Source organism: Aristolochia californica, unplaced genomic scaffold (genome assembly GCF_029961685.1).
Source record: "Aristolochia californica isolate CCGP_79_NKW_82.1479 unplaced genomic scaffold, dmAriCali1.0.hap1 SCAF_4, whole genome shotgun sequence".
NCBI classification, from domain to species: Eukaryota; Viridiplantae; Streptophyta; class Magnoliopsida; order Piperales; family Aristolochiaceae; genus Aristolochia; species Aristolochia californica.
The window spans coordinates 35,539,639-35,550,226 of record NW_027182103.1 but is presented as its reverse complement, the minus strand read 5'-3'; positions in this window follow the sequence as shown (position 1 = coordinate 35,550,226).

Genomic DNA, 10,588 nt, shown 5'->3' with positions numbered 1-10,588 from the left:
AAAGCTTTATAGATCTTTCAAAAATAAACGAAAAGATTCTCCTTTGTTCTGCATAAGATGCTAGCCGAAGATGAACGGCGCACGAGACGAGAAGAAGCAGCTATAATTTCTTTTATTCTCACTTAGTGTGATAGAGGAGGCTTTGACAGAGGATAGGGTAGTGAATTCTTACAAAATCAGTATGAGCAATTCTAGGGTGGTCATACATAGCAGCAACAGAAAAATTTTCATTCTACTCGTACCAATGAGTAGCAGAATACCAGACAAGGAATCACATAAATTCCCAACTCTCAAGGATAGAAAGGAGAAAGCTGACATCCACCGTAAAGCATTGGGTTATTAGTTGTAATGTTCTCTGGAATGAGCTTCACCCACAAGCAGACGATGCATCCACGATGACTCAGGGTTTTCTGAACGGGTGGCAATTACCGAAGTATAGGAGAAAAAAAGCAGTGTGTAATGCTAGTAGCAGGAAAAAGGAGCAACAAAATAAAAAAACGATATTCTAGCAACTATGAAAAAAACAAATCAACAATATGAGAAAAGAACATAATTGATTTATTAAACTATAATATTACAATAATACCCCTAAACTTAGGGTTTAGGGTTTAGGGTTTTAACCCTAGAACTTTAACATAATTATATCAATGTCATCTCTATGCGATGATCCTTTATTTACCATCCTGCCATCAATGTATGTAGGCCTATGGGCCTTCTCCTTGATCTGTGAGCATTGAGCCCATCTTCTATATCTCTTAGTTCCATGGGTCTTCCTTGGTGTTATGGGTTTGGACCCATCTTCTTATACACTTTGATATGTGGGTCTTCCTTGGTCATTTGGGTTGGGGCCCTGTCTTCCAACATAAGTGATATGAATAGCTAATTGGTTAGCACAATATTGACAAATAGAACCTTCTTTATAAAATCATAATCAGTAAGAAGGGACATAATCCATAGGAGTTCACTGACTGTGTGAGCCATAGCCCTGTATTTTGTTTCTACACTAGATCTCACAACCACGTTTCATTTTTTTCTTCTCCATGTAACCATGTTCCCTCCAATAAGAGTGCAATATCCAAAAATGGACTTTCTGTCATCAAGTGATCCTCTTCATGAGACTCCTTTTAAGTATCGTAGTATTATTTCCAATGCTTACCAATGGGTATGTTGTGGTTTATGCATTTACTGACTTATTACACTTACAACATGGTATGTCTGGTCTAGTTACCGTGAGGTAGATAAGTTTGTCCACAAGTCTTTGATATTTGCCAATATCAATAGTTTCTCCAAAACTTGCACGTAATTTAATATTCACATCCATAGGTGTGTCAGCTAGGTGGCACCCATCATTCTTGTTTCTTCGAAGAGGTCCAAGACATATTTCCTTTGAGATAATATTATCCCAAACTTGGACTGAAGAACTTCTATGCCCAAAAAATAATTTAGAAGTCCAAGATCTTTAGTTTTAAATTCAAGACATATATTTTTTGCATTTTTGTATGTTATTCGCATCATTGCAAGTTAAGATTGTTGAATTTATGGAAAAGATAAATACTTTATTGACTTATTGTAATCAAAGTACATGAACTTCTATTTATAATAGAGGAATGAAGTAGAGTACAATTACAATTCAACTACCTTTGTCCCTATTACACCCAAACTCTAACACTTAAAGATAAGTCCTAACATAATTAAATAACCCAATATAAATAGAGGATTAACATGACTAAAACACCTTTAAACTAAAACTCCTCTATGAGACCTGCTTCCATAATAAGTTAGACTTCTTATTGTGTCAGACTTCTTATGCCACCTCACGTGATCATGGTGAGCCCCATATCTTATGGGCTTAGGCCCATCTTCCAACACTCTTGGATATGTAGGCATTCCTTGGTGTTATGGGCTTGGACCTATCTTCCAACACACTTGGATATGTGGGCCTTCATTGGTCGTGTGGGCTTGGGCCCATCATCCAATACTCCCCCTCAAGTAGGAGGTGAGAGAACATCATGAACTCCCACCCTGCTACAAATGATATATTGGATCTTCTCGTATAAAATGACAGTCCTTCATATCTTCCAACACTCTCCCTCATGTTGGTGCTCTCTTCCTTGAGGCCCAACTGATACAAGATAAGTGAGAGTAAAATCACTCTAAGCCGTATGACATCGCTCCATACTCCAGTCATAACCCATGCTAGATGTAGGGCACACTCCTATCATTCTTAAGTAGTGGCACTCCTATCTTTCGCAGGTAGTGGGTCTACACATAGTGCTCAGAAGTGTAGTAAAAACTCCTCCATGACTGTGTCCCACCACAGGACAATGACTCTCAAGTGGTAGGAATAATAAATGCCAATGAAGGGGGGGTAACATATATGTAGTAATAAGCTCTTTCATCACGGTGTCCCAACTCAGGCACCGACTCTCATAGGTAAAAATGGCTGATAAATGTTTGTCTTTCACATGACGGCAATAAAAGACGTGATAAGTGGGTAATGTCTGTCATACACGAGACGGCGATAAAAAAACCCATGGGTATATATATATATAGATAAGTCTCAATGGACTTAAAACACCGGACCATGATGGACTTAAACTCCCAACAGAAGCAACACATAAAAGGTTGGCTCAAAGATGTATGTGAGAGTCAAATAATGTCTCATCCAAAGAGACACAATAGCTACAGCTAAAATGGGCCCGAGCTCATATAACACGAACCAAAATAATAAACCTTGTAAAAGTACCCATGAAATAATCCGATACGAGTATCACATTTATTATTCTGAATCAGCAATTTTGGTCTTCAATTTTCTTTGTCGAAAAATTTTCTTCTTAGATGCAAAAGCTTTATCTTTTTTGCTCCCCCTTTCTTGAATATTTTGGTTACATAAAACTTACCACAACATATGGAACAAAAGACATCTTTCTTGTACTTCTTGTACTTCTCCCCCTCAAGTTGGGAGGTAATGGCAATGATCCCAGCTTGAACCAAATAACATAGATTTAGTAATAAGTTCATCAATAACAACAACTCAAAAAGTGGCCCAAAACAATCGGCTTAAAATCGAATTTTTCAATGCAATAGGATACCAGTATGACCTTTGATTATTCCAATGTGAATATATCCTTAAATATAGATCCGATTGACATAAAAATTTCTCCTTATGAAACTAGACTTAAATACCTTTCATCCAAGTATAATTCTCTTCATAAAATATACTTCTTTTGAGATATATAATCAGATATATTTCTGTCTTTACTGAACTAAGTACTCTTTCCCCTTTTTTCCAGCATGACCATTGACTCTTGCAAGATCAATATCTCTATATAAAAAACTCAGATTGAGAATTTGTTGAACATGTAAGAAAATAAACTTACAGATCTTTCTTTTGATATATAATTCTCCATATAAAGTCTCGTTATTGATAGCATAAAATAGCTCGGTAGTAGAAGCTTTCTGCTACTGCACGAACCTCTTTTGCAATCTGACCTTTGCTGTTTCAAATATCGATTTCTCTTTGTAGATAACTTCGATTGCAAAAAATCATTTTTCCTTGGAAATTATACTCAAATATATTTTAGTCAATATATAATATGCAATATGAAAAGATCAGTATGGAGGTGAAAACGTAAATTAAATAACGGGTATAGGGAGTAAAAAAAGAGAAATATGAACCAAAAATTCTGGAGATAATAAATCAGAAAAGATCACATTACCTCTGTGGGTTGACCATGTCAACTCATAGAACCTACTCTGATACCATGTTGAATTTGTAGAAAAGAGAAATACTTCATTGACTTATTGTAATCAGAGTACATGAACCTCTATTTATAATAGAGGAAGGTAGTGGAGTCCAATTACAATTAAACTACATTTGTCCCAATTACACCCAAACTCTAACACTTAAAGATAAGTCCTAGCATAATTAAATAACCCAATATAAATAGTAGATTAACATTAATAAAACACCTTTAAACTGAAACTCCTCTATGAGACCTGCTTCCATAATAATTGTGGCTCTATTAGATTTTTTATTGTATAATACTTTTTATGCCACCTCACGGGATGATGGTGGATCCCATATCTAATGGGTTTGGGCCCATCTTCCAACACTCTTGGATATGTGGGCATTCCTTGGTCTTATGGACTTGGGCCTTATGTTTAATGTATTAACCATGGTTTGGGTAAATGTTCCTTTTAATTATTCAAGGTGATTTAAGATCTCTTTTCGAAGAATTTTAACAATTTGATTAACATCGCTTTCTATCCCTAGACATAAGAAAGCAACATATTCTGCTATATACTTTTCACAATTGCTTTTCTGAAGAAACTATGATGAATATCACCTAATAAATCCATTATGTTATTTAACACGGGATTTTTTGTTATGTCATCCATGAGGATGGCCTATTTTGAACAGACTTGGGTTTGTTCAGTTTTGAGCAATGTGTTGTATGAAGGATCGTTAAGTCCTTTTTGACTTATGGTGAATATCCAATATTTTTGGACAATTCTGTGATTTTCTTTGAATCTTTTATTGGAACCTTTCCAGTATTGATTCATCGGGCTACTATACATACTAGTATGAGCATAACTCTGATACCTGGTCGAATCCCATTCTTCGACGAGTTGTCGGTAGATTTTTAATGATAGTGTATCCTGGATATGCTTGTCATCTAGATTTATTTGTAGGTTGGGTCAGGTGGTGAAAGATATTGGGCCTAAATGTAAGTTTGCTCTATCTCCTCCTAGTAGAGCTTTTCAAAATTGTTCCTAATCGAGTTATCTACGATAGCTACGATAAAGGGTAAATTTTAGTTGATTTGTATAAGGGGATCTATTCATATACGAACTAGTCCATAGTGGACATCTTTAAATCTTTTTAGCTTTGCTAAATCTGATTCATTTAAGAGTCTGTATCAGAAAGTACCAAAATCAAAATCTTGTATTTCTATATACAATTCCTTCTAGAAGATGAAGGATTTTTTCTAGAACTCAATCCAGTCTTTGTTGTGGACTTAAGGATTACTATCGTGCATTGCACCATGCATTCTCCATGAAGCCTTCAAAAAATGCAATAAGCGTGGTGATGAGGAACCCCCCCCCCCCCCCAGGGGAATCTCTCCTCCTCGTAAAATCCTGTGATCCTGAAGTTCAAAGACTTCTAGAATCCACTAGCTCCGAAAAATCTCTAGAAGGGTGGAATAAGCAAAACCCATTTGCTGACCTCGCCCTCCTTGATCCAAAAAAGGGTATTCAAGAAAAGCCAATGGTTTATGCAGCTTTGGATGTTGAGGAATTTTCAACCCAAATCAATGAATTGCTCTCATTAGGATTAATTCAAGCAACTCATTCTCCACACACATCTCACGTTTTCCTTTTTAAGAATCATGCAGAGATAAAACGCGAAAAAACAAGGATGGTCATTAACTACAAAAAAGTTAATGAAGCCACCAAGATGGATGGATATTACCTTCCAAACAAGGAAAGGTTAATGGCATTAATACGAGGAAAAAAATAGTTTTTAGAGGTTCCCAAGCCGTACATATCAACCAATGTGGCTCCTAACCTGCTTCAATAGGGTAGAGCATAGCTCCGTTTTGTTTTCTACCTCGAAGCGTAGCCGAATAATACTAAGTTCCTAACTTCGTTCCTATTGGCACTATTTTGACACTATTAGTGAACAACACTATTCATAAACAAATATTGTTGAAATCAAACATTACTATTGTACATAAACAAACACTATAGAGATTACATAAAGAAATTTGCGGAAATTTTCATAAAAACTACTGTTGAGCTCACATATAACAATAACTGTAAAAACAAATACTGTAGAGATTCAACATATTACATAAATGCGGACATTGTTCAAAACATGAAAAAAAATTAAACTATTACATACAAACTAATTATTGTTGAAGTTACCGACCGTGTCACCAGTCGGCTTCCTCTTGACTACTCAGCCATTATAGTTGTTGCACATACCGTGCTTTGTCAAAAATCGCTCCGTCGTAGAACATCGCCTTCCGTAAGTTCATCTTTATCTGTTAGACTGCAGATTTTAGTCAAAAGGTGTGACCTATCTATAGACTGATGATTTTTTACTTCGGCTATTTTGAGAATAACCGTTTGTAATTTTTTTTTGCTAAGTTTTGAGTTTACAACCTTTGCTTTTACCTCTCTAATTGGTTCTAGTATCTGAGAGTGTTCAAATTGATTATCTACAAATATTTGTAGATCGTTTAAGGTATTTACCATGGGTTGGGTAAATGTTCCTTTTAATTCTTCAAGGTGATTTATGATCTCTTTTCGAAGAATTTTAACAAATTGATTTACATCTCTTTCCATCCCTAGACATAAGAAAGCAACATATTTTGCGGTATATTTTTCACAGTAGCTCTTCGTGAAGAAATTGTGATGAATATCACCTAATAAATCCATTATGTTATTTAACTCGGGATTTTTTTTGTCATGTCATCCATGAGGATAGCCTATTATTGACCAGAATTGGGTTTATCCAATTTTGAGCATTGTGTTGTATGAAGGACCACTAAGTCCTTTATGACTTACCAATTGGGGAGTATGGTACATTTGTGTTATACAAATGTTTTGGGATGTGACCGGTTTGGGTCGTAACATTTGGGAGTATGTTTTATCTAAAATATTATATTCATAGACTTGAACCTAAGCTATTATTAGGCTCTGATACAGTTTTTTAAATTTTGTTTAGTTTATGTTGACGATATCTTAGTTTTCTCTGAAAACAAAGATTAACATAAAGAACAATTACTTAAGGTATTAAATGCCTTAAAATCTGCTAGGATTGCCCTTATCAAAAAGAAATCTGAAATATTTTGTACTAAGATTGATTTCTTAGGCTTACATGTTTCTAAAGGAAAAATTATCCTCCAGAATCATAGTCTCAAAAAAATATCATTGTTCCCTGAGAAAATTGAGAATATAAAACAACTTCAAAGGATGAAGTTTACGCTGAATAAAATACTTTCGGTAAACAACCGATCTATTATGTTCAAGAGGAAAAACCATCCCCTAGTAAACAAAAGGAAAAGCAACAAGACAATGAACCAGAAGCTAGAACTCTGACGAAGTTGCAACAGAAATTACCAAGAAAGACCATCTCTTTGCTAAAGACAAAAATGTAGATGATCTTGGTAAAAGATTCAAGATGCTTCAAGGAAACAATAGAGCAGAATCGTCAAGAGAAAGAGACTCTATTATGGAAGACAACTTCTGAAACAGATACTCTCACTTAAAAGTCTTATTAGGAGGCCAAAGGTATTGGACAAAATACACTAATGTTGATCCATCAAATGCTACCAAGGGACAAAGTTCTATTGATAGTATAAACCCATTTGGATTTTATCTCAATTTGGATTGTCCCAAAGTCGGAGAAAAAATCCTTTTAGACTAGGAAAGAAGCATGAGCAATACTACTAATATGCATGAATCTTGGGATAAAGATTCAGCATATAACTTCTTTACCCATCCCTTACAAGGTAATGTAGCCAATTGGTGGGACAACCTTCCCAAAAACCGAAAGGCACAATTGGATGGAATATCCATTGCTTCAATTCTAAAAGGAATAGTTGCACAAATATCATAGGAATTTCTAGGACTTCACCCTACCCTAGAAACCCAACAGGAGAATTTGAAATCTATAACCATATTAGAAACTCTCTAAAAATTAAACAAGTTACAAATCTGTAACATTTGTTTCTACGGGAAGTATTATTGCAAGTTTGCAAGTTATTTCTACAAATCGAAAAAAGTTGATCCTAAACCTTATCTGCATATATTTTATTCAAAATTGCCCAAACCTTTTTCTATAGCATGTGAAAAGGATTATGTTGCGAAGTTTTGAGAAAATAACCCAAAGTATCCAAATAATACGATGGAAATCTTCCTACAAACATATACTCTAGGAAGGAGACAGATTTGTACAAGACATGTTGGCAAATCTATGCGAAATGCAAAGACTACAAAAGAATAGTTGAACGTATAAACACACGTTATGTTGTTCTAATCAAAACAAAAACATTGGAGCTTATGGTTGAAAAAACCACAGCCATAAGAATAAAAAATATTCCAAGAATTTTCCAAAAAGAAAATTCAGGATTCAAAGAAGTTCCCAAACAATATACACTCATAAAAAGAGGTATTTTAGAAAAAGAAATTTTACAAAAACTAGTTCTAGCCCCAAGACGTCTAGTACAAGTTCAAATGTATATTGCCCAAAGGGAAAATCCCCAAGCAAATGCAAATGTTGAATTTTCCAGAAAGAAGGATACTTCGCTTGCGACTATCCTAATGATAGAAAATGGCAGCAATACAATACCTATATGGTATTAGCCGACAAAAAAGGATTGGAAACATGTCATCATGATGACATCCAATCAGATGATGAAGTTTATGAACTTCATCTAGAAACAGAGTCTTCTACCTCAAAAAACTCTGAGAATATGTCAAACACATCAGTATCTGAATCTGAATGAGTCTATGCATAAGCGCAAAGCATGTAGCCTCTAGAAATTCATATATCAAGGTCGTTCTCAAACTTCTAGGCTATATAAAATTCCATCTACACGCCCTCGTAGATACTAGCATTACCTTTTGTCATGCCAGACATACCCTGCACCCCCACGTGTATCAATCGGCTCAGGTGAAATTCTTTCTCTTCCATATGAAGCCAAAAATGTTCATCTCGACGTCGTAGGAGAAAACTTTCTCATTACTTCACTTCGTAGTTTAGGAAAAACTATAAACTCAGGACTAGACTTAGTCCTAGGAAATGAATGGTTGATGTTCCACGCCCCCGTAGAACGAACACCATTATACTGCAAAATTTGATGTCTAACAAGACACGAAGTAAATGGCATTACTGTATTTGTGTATGCCATAAAACCACCTAAGGCATATGCCATTTCTGTCAATGGAAATCTTCTCCATGAAGCCTTCAAAAAACACAACAAGCGTGGTGATGAGGTTCCCCCCCTGGAATCTCTCCTCCTCGCAGAATTCTTGTGATCCTAAAGTTCAAAGACTTCTAGAATCCACATGCTGTGAAAAACCTCTAGAATGGTGGAATAAGCAAAAGCCATTTGCTATTCTCAAACTCCTTTATCCCGTAAAGGAAATTTGAGAAAAAACAATGGTTTATACACCTTTGGTCATAAGGATTAATCCGAGCAAGTCATTCTCCACACACATCTCCTGCTTTCCTTATTAAGAATCATGATAAAACGTGGAAAAGCAAGGATGGTCATTAACTATAAAAAAGTTAATAAAGCCACCAAGATGGATGGATATTACCTTCCAAACAAGGAAACGTTAATAGAATCAATATGAGGAAAACAATGGTTTTCCTAGTTTGATTACAAATCAGGGATGATATGAGTGGCTTGTTATGCGCTTAACTGCATTCAGCTGTCCTTCGGGATACTATGAGTGGCTTGTTATGCCCTTCAGGTTAAAACAAGCTCCGAATATATTTCAAAGAAGAATGGATGATATCTTCAAGACATTCTTTAAATTTTATTTAGTTTATGTTGACAATATCTTAGTTTTCTATGAAAACAAAGATCAACATAAAGAATAATTACATAAGGTATTAAATGCCTTAAAATCTGTTGGGATTGTCCTCAACAAAACAAAATTTGAAATGTTCTGTACTAAGATTGATTTCTTAGGCTTACACATTTCTAAAGGAGAAATTACCACATTTTTTAAATGACAAATTCTAGACATAAATTGTTCCCGTTTGAAGGGAAATTGTTGGAAGATAAGCTCAAGCCCACACGACCAAGGAAGGCCCACATATCTAAACTTATTATAAGATGGGCTACACAACCAAGGAAGGCCCACAAGATGGGCCCAAACCCATAAGTAAGACCCACAATGATTACCTTGAGCTGGCATCCTTATCACATCAGTTGGAAGAGCAAGAAAGACTCACAAAAATATATTTATCTTAGGGTCACGACCAAGAAGAGTTTTAGTTTAAGTTATGTTTGTCTTTTATCTATATTGAGTTATTTGATTATGTTAGGACTTATCTTTAAGTGTTAGAGTTTGGGTGTAATTGGGACAAGGGTAGTTTTATTGTAATTAGACTCTACTACCTTCCTATATTATAAATAGAAGTTCATGTACTCTGATTACAACAAGTTATTGATGTCAATGAAGTATTTCACTTTTTCATAAATTTAACAAAAATTAAATATGTGGCGTTGTTAAACCAGTGAGTCAGGCTTTTTGAGAAACTCCTTCGGACTAGTAGCCCTACGTTCTCGGGTTTCCAGTCGATCTACTTAATTTAATCTCTTGCAAGATTTGATACTATTGTAAGTAATAGTCTCTAATAGGCCCAACGTGACTTCTACTGTTACCTAATACTATTCTGGGTCCCTATTCCTATCGGCTTAACACCAAGTGGACTAAATCGCATTGCGAACTCGCAGTTTTCAGAGGTCCCCAAGCCATACATATCAACTGATGCGGCTCCTTAGCTGCTTCAGCATGGTAGAGCACAGCTGCGTTTCATTTTCTACCTCGGAGTGTAGCC